Source organism: Tursiops truncatus, chromosome 15, assembly GCF_011762595.2.
Source record: "Tursiops truncatus isolate mTurTru1 chromosome 15, mTurTru1.mat.Y, whole genome shotgun sequence".
NCBI classification, from domain to species: domain Eukaryota; kingdom Metazoa; phylum Chordata; class Mammalia; order Artiodactyla; family Delphinidae; genus Tursiops; species Tursiops truncatus.
This window is the reverse complement of record NC_047048.1, coordinates 64,389,557-64,400,117: the sequence shown is the minus strand read 5'-3', so window position 1 is coordinate 64,400,117 and position 10,561 is coordinate 64,389,557. Positions and strand designations below refer to the sequence as shown.

General features: G+C 45.1%; 1 long non-coding RNA gene and 1 other non-coding gene across 2 annotated transcripts; one reads left to right on the top strand and one right to left on the bottom strand.

The window, feature by feature from the left end:
• The first annotated feature begins 58 nt into the window (after positions 1 to 58).
• Positions 59 to 10,164, top strand: LOC109552676 (uncharacterized). The gene is made up of 3 exons (XR_002179578.2): positions 59 to 273; positions 1,583 to 1,732; positions 5,732 to 10,164. It is a non-coding gene; the product is annotated as an uncharacterized lncRNA (long non-coding RNA).
• On the bottom strand, positions 7,949 to 8,021 carry TRNAW-CCA (transfer RNA tryptophan (anticodon CCA)). The gene has a single exon. It is a non-coding gene; the product is annotated as a tRNA-Trp (tRNA).
• Positions 10,165 to 10,561: the final 397 nt, after the last annotated feature.

The following is a 10,561-nucleotide window of genomic DNA, read 5'->3' as shown; positions in this document are numbered from 1 at the left end:
CCTTGCAACCTCGGTCCCGGAAGTGACGCTCCTGAGCAACCAGCGGGCTCAGCTCCGACCGCCCTCGTTGCTACGGTTGGTGGATCCGGGCCGCTGGGTTTTGTCAGACCTTTGTCCCAACCCAGTGGGTTTGAGCTGGACGGAGAGGACTACGGAAGTGAGATCCAGACACCGTCGATTCTTCAAGCCCCTTTATCACAGCCCATTTCAGCAAATGTTTATACACATTTATAGAAGCCTTTTTTTTTTTTTGAAGTAGATCTACAATGTTGTGTAAGTTTCAGGTGTACGGCAGAGATTCTGTTATATACATATACATATATACATATATATGTATATATATATATTCTTTTTCAGATTCTTTTCCATTATAGGTTATAAGATATTGAATATAGTTTCCTATGCTATACAGTAGGTCCTGTTGTTTATTTATTTTATATATAGTAGTGTGTATCAGTTAATCCCCAATTCCTAACTTATCCCTTCCCCTCTTCCCCTTTGGTAACCATAAATTTGTTTTCTATATCTGTGAGTCTATTTCTGTTTTGTAAGTAAGTTCATTTGTATCACTTTTTTAAATTCAACAAAGAGGTGATATCATATGATATTTGTCTTTCTCTGACTTACTTCACTTAGTATAATCTGTAGGTCCATCCATGTTGCTGCAAATGGCATTATTTTGTTCTTTTTTATGGCAGAGTAGATGGTATATATGTACCACATCTTCTTTATCCATTCATCTGTCAGTGGACATTTAGGCTGCTTTCATGTCTTGGTATTGTAAACAGTGCTGTTGTGAACATTGGAGTGCATGTGTCTTTTTGAATTAGAGTTTTCATCTTTTCTGGACATATGCCCAGGAGTGAGATTGTTGGATCATATGGTAACTGTGGTTTTTTTAAGGAACCTCCATACTGTTCTCCATAGTGGCTGTATCAATTTACATTCCCACCAACAGCGCAGGAGGGTTCCCTTTTCTCCACACCCTCTCCAGCATTTATTATTTGTACACTTTTTGATGATAGCCATTCTGGCCAGTGTGAGGTGATGCCTCATTGTAGTTTTGATTTACGTTGTATAGAAGACTTAATTCTATGCCAGGCCCTGAGCTAAGAGCCTACAATGAAATGCAGAGAGGAGACAAACAAGCACAGTTTTGTAATTCAGACAGAAGCAAATTATTAAAATTCATTCAAAACATTCACCGAGTACCTACTCTATGGCTTGTGCTGGTTGTTGAACCAGACAGATGGAGTCTCTGCCTTTGTGGAGCTTAAGTTTGAACATATTATCATATAATGTGATAAGTGTTTGGATGGCAGTACAGAGTTCCTGACTGGGTATTGGTGGGGCAAGTAATGGGGAGAAAGGAGATCTAATAGGACTTGGTAATCAGCCTTCACTATGAACCTGAGTGATTCTTGACTCCTGGTATCCATGCCTTTGTATAGCCCCTTCCCACATTGAATAGGGCTGACAGATATAGTCAATAGGATATTGTGGAAATCATGGAGTATGAGTTCCAAGATGAAGGCATAAAAAACATTGTTCTTCTAATTGCTCTCTCTTGATCATTCATCAGGGATCCATGTTGTGAGGACACTCAAGCAGCCCTGGGGAGAGGCTTGCATGAATAATAACCAAGCCTCTTGCCAACAACCACCTCCAACTTGCCAGCCATGTGTGTGAGCCATCTTGGGAGTGGATCCTCCAGCCTCAGTCAAACCTTCAGGTAACTGCAGCCCTGGCCAAAATCTTGAATATAATCTCATGAGAGACCTTGAGCCAGAAACAGTCAACAAAATCACTCTTGAATTCCTGACCCATAGAAGTTGTGAAATAACAAATATTACTATTTTAAGCTCCTAAGTTGCAAGGTAATTTTTTTTCAGCATAGATAACTAGTACAGAGAAGATCAAGGAGGAGGGGTTGGATGCTAAAGATTCAAAAAAGAATGAGACCTAGGGCTTCCCTGGTGGCGCAGTGGTTGAGAGACTGCCTGCTGATGCAGGGGACATGGGTTCGTGCCCCGGTCGGCGAAGATCCCACATGCCGCGGAGCGGCTGGGCCCGTGAGCCATGGCCGCTGAGCCTGCGCATCCAGAGCCTGTGCTCCGCAACAGGAGAGGCCACAACAGTGAGAGGCCCGCGTACCGCAAAAAAAAAAAAAAAAAAAAAAATAATGAGACCTAATCTTATCCTCAAGGAGCTCACTCTCTCCTGGAGGACACAGACAGAAATAATTATAATTCACTCAACATTCACTAATCCCATACTATGTGAGATGATATGGAGGATCCAAAGATGTATTATTTATTCATTCATTCAACGAATATTTATGGAGTTTCTGTTCTGGATCATACACTATGGAATCAGGAAGGCAATAGTGAGTAATTGGGTCCCTACCCTCACTGTGTTTACAGACCAGGGGTTATCTGACACCCTCATTAATCAATCACAAAGAAATGTATATTTATGAACCATGAGGTGTGTAGGGAGGAAATAAGAGGAAACCATGAGAGAATAAATAGCATGGGAGATACAATCAAGAAAAGGTGATCGGGGAAGGCCTCTCTGTGGAGGTAACATTTAAACTTAGAAACAAAGAATGAATAGGAATTTGCCAGGCACAAAAGGAATAAGCATGGTGGGAGGTGGAAAGGCTGTTGGAAAGGCTTGACGCATAAGACAGTGGGGAGAAGCTGAGGCCTGAGAGGTACAGATATTTAGGCAACTTCCCTGTCAGTCCAGTGGTTAGGACTCGGTGCTTTCACTGCTGTAGGCCCGGGCCCAGGTTCCATCCCTGGTTGGGGAACTGAGATCCCACAAGCTGCGCTCGCCACAGTCAAAAAAAAAGAAAGGAAGGAGGGAGGAAAGAGAGAGAGAGAGGAAGGAAGCAAGGGAGGGAGGGAGGGAGGGAGGAAGGAAGGAAAGGAAGGAAGGAAGGAAAGGAAGGAAGAAAAATAAAGAGAGAGAGACAGAGAAAGAAAGAAAGGAAGCAAGGAAAGAAGGGAGGCAGGGAGAGAGAAAGAAAGAAAGGAAGAACGAAAGAAAGGAAGAAAGAAAAGGAAAAAAAGAAAGGAAGAGAGAGAGAAAGAAAAAAGGAAGCAAGGAAGGAAGAAAGGGTGGGAGGGAGAGAGAGAGAAAGAAAGAAGGAAGGAAAGATACAGATATTTAGGACAAGACTTGGTACTTGTCCTGGAGGGGCTCGCTGTGGGGTGTGAATGAGGAGGATCATAGGAGACAGAGATGTCTTATATGTTGAATTGTGTCCCCCCAAAAAGATTTGTTGGAGAACTAACCCCAGTACCTCAGAATGTGATCATGTATGGAGACAGGGTCTTTGCAGAGGTAGTCAAATTAAAATGAGGTTATTAGGATGGGCCCTAATCCAATATGACTGGTGTCTTCATTAAACAGGGAAATTTGGACACGATGCACACGTAAGGGAGAATGCCGTGTAAAAATGAAAGCAGAGCTCAGGGTGAGGCTTTTACAAGCCAGGGAAGCCAAAAATTGCAGCAAACCGCTGGAAGCTACGGGAGAGACATGGAACAGATTCCTCCCCACAGTCCTCAGCCTTGATTTCTGATTCCTAGCCTCCAGAACTGTGGGAAAATAATTATCTGTTATTTAAGCCACCCAGTTTGTGGTACTGCGTTATGGCAGCCATAGCAAACTAATACAGATGTGCAGGTGCTTTGAAACCTGTTACTATCTGTATCCAAATGTGAAAAATCCCCAGCATGGCTGCTGCAAGCACAGCTACTTTCTTACTCTCTGGAAGCTTCTGGAGGGATCCAGCTGAGTCTTACTCATCTCTGTGCCCTGCATGGCTCCATTAGCACCACAGCATGGTGGAGCGCTCTGTGGCGTGCTTGTTCCTATCCATAATATCTGTGCAAGGCACACTGCTTGCACGATGAAAGAGAAAACGTTGAAAAAGGCATGGTGTCTCTCTGAGAAAATTTTCTAAACTAGATTAACACGACAGGGTGAACCAGTTTGAAATGATTAATTATAGCTGCCATCTATTGAGTATTCATCAGGTGCGCAGCACTTTACATATATCAATATCCTCCCCCCAGCAAACCTGTAAGGCAGGTATTATTCCCATCTACAGATGAAGAAACCTAGGGCCGGAGAAGTTAAGCAACTTCCCCAAGTCCCCACAGAGACTGCATGCATAACCACTGTACTACCCAGCTAAGCTGTTCAAGCCAGATGAGCACTCCAGGCATGAGTGCTCTAGGATGAAGGGAAGCGTTAGCAGAGAATGAGGTATCTGGGAAGGCTTCATGAGGGAGGTGGCTCGATGTGGGTCCCGGATGATGGGCTGGATTTGGATATGGGCAAAGGAAAGTAGAGGCACAAGACTTGCTTTTTCACCTCCTAGCCTTTGCCTTTGTTGGTGTCTTTGTCTGGAATGCTGTCTTCTCCCAGCTCTTTACAAGACAGGCTCATTCTCATACCTCAGGGCTCTGCCCAAATACTACTTTTCAGAAAGGGCTTCTGTGATCGTCCTTTCTAGCTAATTGTTTTTTCTAGAAATGGCTCCAGCAGTATTGCCCATCCCACAGGGGCTCTTCTGCCCCATGACTGCTTGGACCCATAGCGTACAGTGGAAGAGATGTTGTGTCCGTTTCAGGCATGGCACTTAACTGGCCTGGAAGTCAGTTACCATGTAAGAAGTGCGACCAGCCTGAGACCACTGAGCTGGGAGGAGCCCAAGCCACGTGGGGAGGAAGGGAATCAGAGGAGCATCAGATACCAGACCCGGGAGTGAAGAAGCCATCTTGGAGAGGTGGAAAGATGGACAGGTGTGTGATAAAGCAAAGGTGGTAGAATGTTAAGTGTAGAATCTAGGTGGTAGGTATAGCATGTGCTGTATAATTCTTTCAACTTTTTTTGTATGTTTGAAATTTTTCACTACAAAGTTGTGGGCAAAAAAGAAACCATCTTGGAAGTGGACTCCGCAGCCCCAGACACCTCAGCTGATACCACATGGAACAGAGATGAACCTCCCAGCCCAGTCTTTCCCAAATACCTGACCCACAAAATCATGATCTAAATAAATGGGTATTTTAAGCCACTAAGTTTTGGGGTATAGATTACAGAAATTCTCTTTCTAAGTAGACCTTCCTTACTTTTTATCACAGCTTCCTGCCTGTTTCTTTTATAACATTATCACAATCTGTAATTGTCTTATTTGCCTATTTATCATCAGTTTCTCCCCCTCTAGAATGTAAACTCTATTTCCTTTGTTCACTCCTGCCTCTCGGCACCTAGCACACTGCCTGGTACATGTAGGCTCAAATGAATGTTTGTTGAGTGACTAACTGGGACCAGGAGATGGAGCCTTTCTGAAGAGTACTAGAAGACAACATGGAATTCACAGAATAGGGGAAAAGCTAGTATTTGTCACTTCGGCTGCCCGAAATCTGAACCCCCATTTGTGGGAATCCCAAGAGGTAGGAAGAGGCAGATGGGTGGGATGCACACACCCTCTCCTCAGTCCCTGCTGGAGCAAAGATGCTGAACTTAACCACGACCCATCAGAAGCCCCCACCCCAGGCAGCAACGCCAGCTGCAAGGGTCAGCCAGAGACTGTGGTGAGTTCCGAGTCCAGGACCTTGTTCAGAGCAGGGATCTTGGCCACACCTGGCCTTGGGTGGGGTTCTTGCCTGAGCCCAGTTCTGCAGTGTTCCATCAACTCCTTCTCTGCCCTTAGGTTCAGCTCCAGGGAGAAACCAGGAATGCTGAGCATGGTACATCCTGATGAATCCAGAATGCAGGACCAAAACGAGGGGCCGCTTTCCTCCAAATGGTGAGGACATCTTCTACATGCCAGAAAGGCCAGCAATACATTCATTTCAGAACCAGCAGAGCCCAAACAACAGTGGAGGCTCACCGCATTCTGGACTCTTTTTCTGGGCCTCCAGGAGCCTTCCAGCAGATAACCGACTTTGATAGCTCAAGGCCTGTCCTCTTGCTTTCTACAAGGTGTGAACCAAGGGCTGGATTCCACACTTGGGTGTCTATAAACCCATGGTACCCAGGTCCTATTCCTGTGCTGTAGGATCTTCCAGGAGCAGGTCTGCTACAAAGGAGGTGCGGTTCACATTTCAATGCTGGGCTCATTAAAGAGGTCATCAAACAGAATTTCCATCAGAAGGTAGATTACACGTCAACACCACAGAGGGTTTGCCCTTCCCAGGAAAATCCAAATGCTATAACTTGTTCTTGAGACCCAAGGTTTCCCACAGTTTTGAAATCTGAAAAGCTTTATCCAGCAGACATCCATTAAGTGCCAACTGCATGTCAGGGAAACACTGGAGACAAGATCTTGGGCTCTGGTGGGAGAGACAGACATAGACACTAACACAGTAGGATATTTTGAGTTCTACAAAGGAAGTGTGTGCAGAATGACATAAGAACCCGGGAGAAGCATCAGACTCTGCCTTTGGCAATCAAGGAAGGCTTCCCAGAGTAGGTGACATTCAATCTATAGGAGGAGATTACAGCTGAAGCAAAGGTCCAGGCCGGAGCTCATACTTCCAAATCCCCCTGAGGAGTCCACAGTCCAGAACTTCATCTCCCTGCTTCAGCCATGGAAGCAGTAAAAGCTTCACATGCAACCAGCATCTGGATGGTACTAATTACCTCCACGTTTATGAAGTGCCTCATTAAACTTGACTCAAACCAACAGCATAGTTGGCTCCCTGGGTTAAATCCACGCTAAATATTCAGTTACACACAGCACAAGCGAATCATATTTGGTGGGGTTCAGTTCACTTGTCCTGTGAAGGTGGTTTTCCAGCTGAATAATGATGCTGCCTTTTAATTGTGTGCTGTCTTCCTCCTGGGGGACTTTAGGTGGGACCATCTTCCCAGAGGGAGCCAGAAACTGGGTGTCGTCATCTCCATTTTATAGTTGCATGGACTCAGTAAAGAGATCTGGCCCCAGCCGCATAAACTGGAATCTTACTCCTCCCTCGGAGCCCAGCTCAAATTACCTCATCTTAAAAGATCTTTTGGTTCCCCCGTCAGAATTTCCCTGCCATACATGACCCTGGAAGAAGCTGAGAGAAATGGCTGAGCGCTCACTGTGTACAGAGCTCTGTGACGGAGAGTTGACAGCATTCAGTCACTTGATCTAACAACACTGAGGGTGTGTTCCCATTTCACAGCTGAGGAAACTCAGGCACAGAGAAGCTGAGTAATGGGTCTTGGATTACACAACTAATTAGTCAGGATTCAAACCCAGGCCTCTAAGCCCATTGTCTTAACCACACACAATCCTGGCACATTCATTCATTCATTCAACAAGTATTAATTGAGCACCTATGGTACACCCAGTGCTTGCCAGGAGTATAGTACTTGCTAGGGATGCAGTAGGGAAGGAAACATGATCTTTGCCCTAACAAAGATTATCATCTAGCAGCGAAGACAGATGTGAAACACTTCCACAATCATTTAATTACACACCAGGCATCAGTCAATGTTAGCAGAATTTAACTGAACTAGCTAAGACCTCAGCAGGGCAAGAAAAGAAATCAGGTCTCTGGATGGCTCTTTCCTGTCTGCAATTCAGGAGTCAGTCAACTCTTCCTTTTTTCTTAGATTCTGTAGCTAAGCAATGCCTACAGAGGCCCACAATTGCATTGGGAGTTTCCAGAAACCACTTCCCTCTCTGAATCACAGCTTTCCCAGCTGTAAAATGGGGATGAAAATAGCAGAAGACTGGAAGTAACCCAAATATCCATCAGCAGGGAACCACTTAAAGAAGTGGTGGTACATCTACACCCTGGAATATGCAGCTATTAAAAGGCATGAGGCAACTCTAAATGCTGGAGAAGGATCGCTAAGACCTAGACCCCACGGAGTCGGGTGACTTACTTTTTTTTGTCTTTTTTTTTTTTTGGTCGCGCCACATGTGGGTTCTTAGTTCCCTGACCAGGGATCGAACCTGTGGCCCCTGCATTGGAAGCATGGAGTCTTAACCACTGGACCACCAGGGAAGTCCAACTTACTCTTAATGTGTGCCATTTTGTACCTTTAGAATTTTGCACTCTGTGCATGTACCTTATCAAAACAAATTCAAGGACATTTTAATACAACATTTTGATGGGGATAAAAAAGCAGTCAAATAGCCAGGCTCACATGGGCCCATTGGTGGTATTATTGTTAGTTTCAAAGGAGAGGTTAGATTTGGCAGCCCTTGGAAAATCTAAAACAATTAGAGCACATGTTGCTCCTAATGAGATGAGGGAGGAATAAGGGCCAAACGGAGAAGAAAGGAGGAGGAAATGAGGAGAAAAACGAAGAGGCCAGGCAGAGGCCAACAGAGAAAAAAATCCACAATTACTTTAGTGCCGCCGAGACCCCAAGGCAGCTGTGCTACCTGCTTCTTTCTAGCCAGCTGCCAGGTTGCCATGGTAATGTAATAGCCAGTGGTAAGCTTATTTATGATTCTGAAAACATTAAAAAAAAAAAACCCACCAGCAAGCTGCAGATATGCAGCAGTGAGCAGAGAAGGTACCTGCATGAGAGGAGGCGTCAAGGTGACCTTCCTGGAGCTTGAGGTCCCCCCTTGAAAACTGGTGGGGTCAGCCTAGAGCAGTGGGTTGCAAACCTGAGCGTGTAGCCAAATCATCTGGAAGGCCGTTTAAAATGCTCCATCCATCCCCGGAGATTCAGATTCAATAGGTCTGGACTGGGGCATTTCGAACAAGTTCCCAGGAGGTATGGAAACCGGCGTTTGGGGACCACCACCCTAATGATCTCTAAAGGCCTCTCGAACTCAAGATTCCATGAGCTGTGGGCTCCAGCTCCCGCTCGCCCTGAAATGGATACTGCTTAAGTATTTAGGGGTAAAGCACATCCAGCCCCTCTATCAGCTCCTCTGTTAACTAAGGAGTTACAACGTCCTGACAGAGGACCCACATGGGTTGTAAGGTAGCCCAAAGCACCTGGTGGGCCAAGGGCTTAGAGGGCAGTTTCCAAAGCCGAAGCCAGCACGCATACGAGCAATTGCTTGGGAAGATGGGCCAGCACTCCGGCTGTCTTTGCCAGAACTCTCTCATGGGGCCAGTTAACTGGGTGTGATGGCCAACAGGTGCCACTGAGCCAGAGGAAAGGCGTCTGTCAGTCAAGACTGTGGCTGAGCAAGGGCCAGAGCTGGTGGGAGAGGATTTGAAAATGACAGAAGCCAAATCTTCGGGCACTATAATTTACCGCAGTGGGATTCTGATTCCCCACAGAAATGGAGGCAAGTAGACAAATCCAAACACCCAACCCCATCCAACGCACACGGCATCCCAAGTGAGAAAGTTCACGGCTGGGGCAGGATGCAATACTTGTGACAAGTCCCTTCAAATTCAGGATTTCTTGTACATTCAACAAATATTTTTAGAGCACCAGTGTTGTGCCAGACACTCTGCTGGGCGCTGCACACATGGGCGGTGGGCAAGAGTGGCCCCTGCCCTCATGGAGCCTACATTTAAGTAAAAGGAAACAGACGGTTCAGAGAATCAGATGGTTTAATTGTGCTGTGGTTACATAAGTGAATGATTTTGTACTTAGGAAATAATGCTTAAGTATATAAGGGTAAAGGGGCAAGATGTCTGCAACTTATTCTCAAGAAGCTCAGAAAAAAATAATCAATATATTATCCATACATGTATGATTATATTTAACACACACACACACACACACACACGCACACACACAGAAAATGATACAGCAAATGTGACAAAATGTTAATTGTTGAATCTGGGCCAAAAAGTATATGGGAGGGAGTTCTTTGTATCATTTTTATTTTTCTGAAAGCTTGAAATTATTTCAAAATTAGAAATTTAAAAAAGGATCACATTCTGAAATTGCAACTTGTCCTTTCTCTTAGCATTACAGATTTTTCCAAAAGAACTTTTTTGTGTGGAATATTGATGTGTGGAAGTGAAGGAGCTGGTCTGCTGAACCAGGAGTAGTTTGAGTTACTGAACTGTCATTTTTGCACCTTTGAATACTTTGCAGGCTGGCTTTGTATAAACGTATCCTCTGTTTTCCTATATGTTGTAAATATTTAGACCATAATTTCATTATAAATAAGTGAATAAACAAAAAAATTTTTAAAGGCTCACATAAATACATGACAAATTATAACCAGTGAAGAGTGCTTTTTTTTTTTAAGTATGTAGTGGTGTAAGGACCTAAAGACAGAGTGGTTTGTCTTAGATAGGGAGGTCAAGGAGGGCTTCCTGGAGGCGGCAGGTTTGAACTGAGGTCTAAGTGAAAGTTGACCAGAGGAGGAGAGTTGCCTTCCAGGCAGAGGACACAGCTCTGGCGGAAGGTCTTCATGGGAAAGAGCAGAGCACACTGGAGGAACCAAAGGAAAGAAATCAGGGCAGCTGGAGCTGAGCGCTACACATCCTCTCCTTCCCAGCAGAATGGCAAGGAGCTGGGTCGGGGGCAGGGTTTCTGGAAAGGGCTGCTATTCGGGCCCAGGATGAGGTCTGTTTTGTTTCTCCCCTACCCTTTCCGGCTCACGTTCTCATGTATC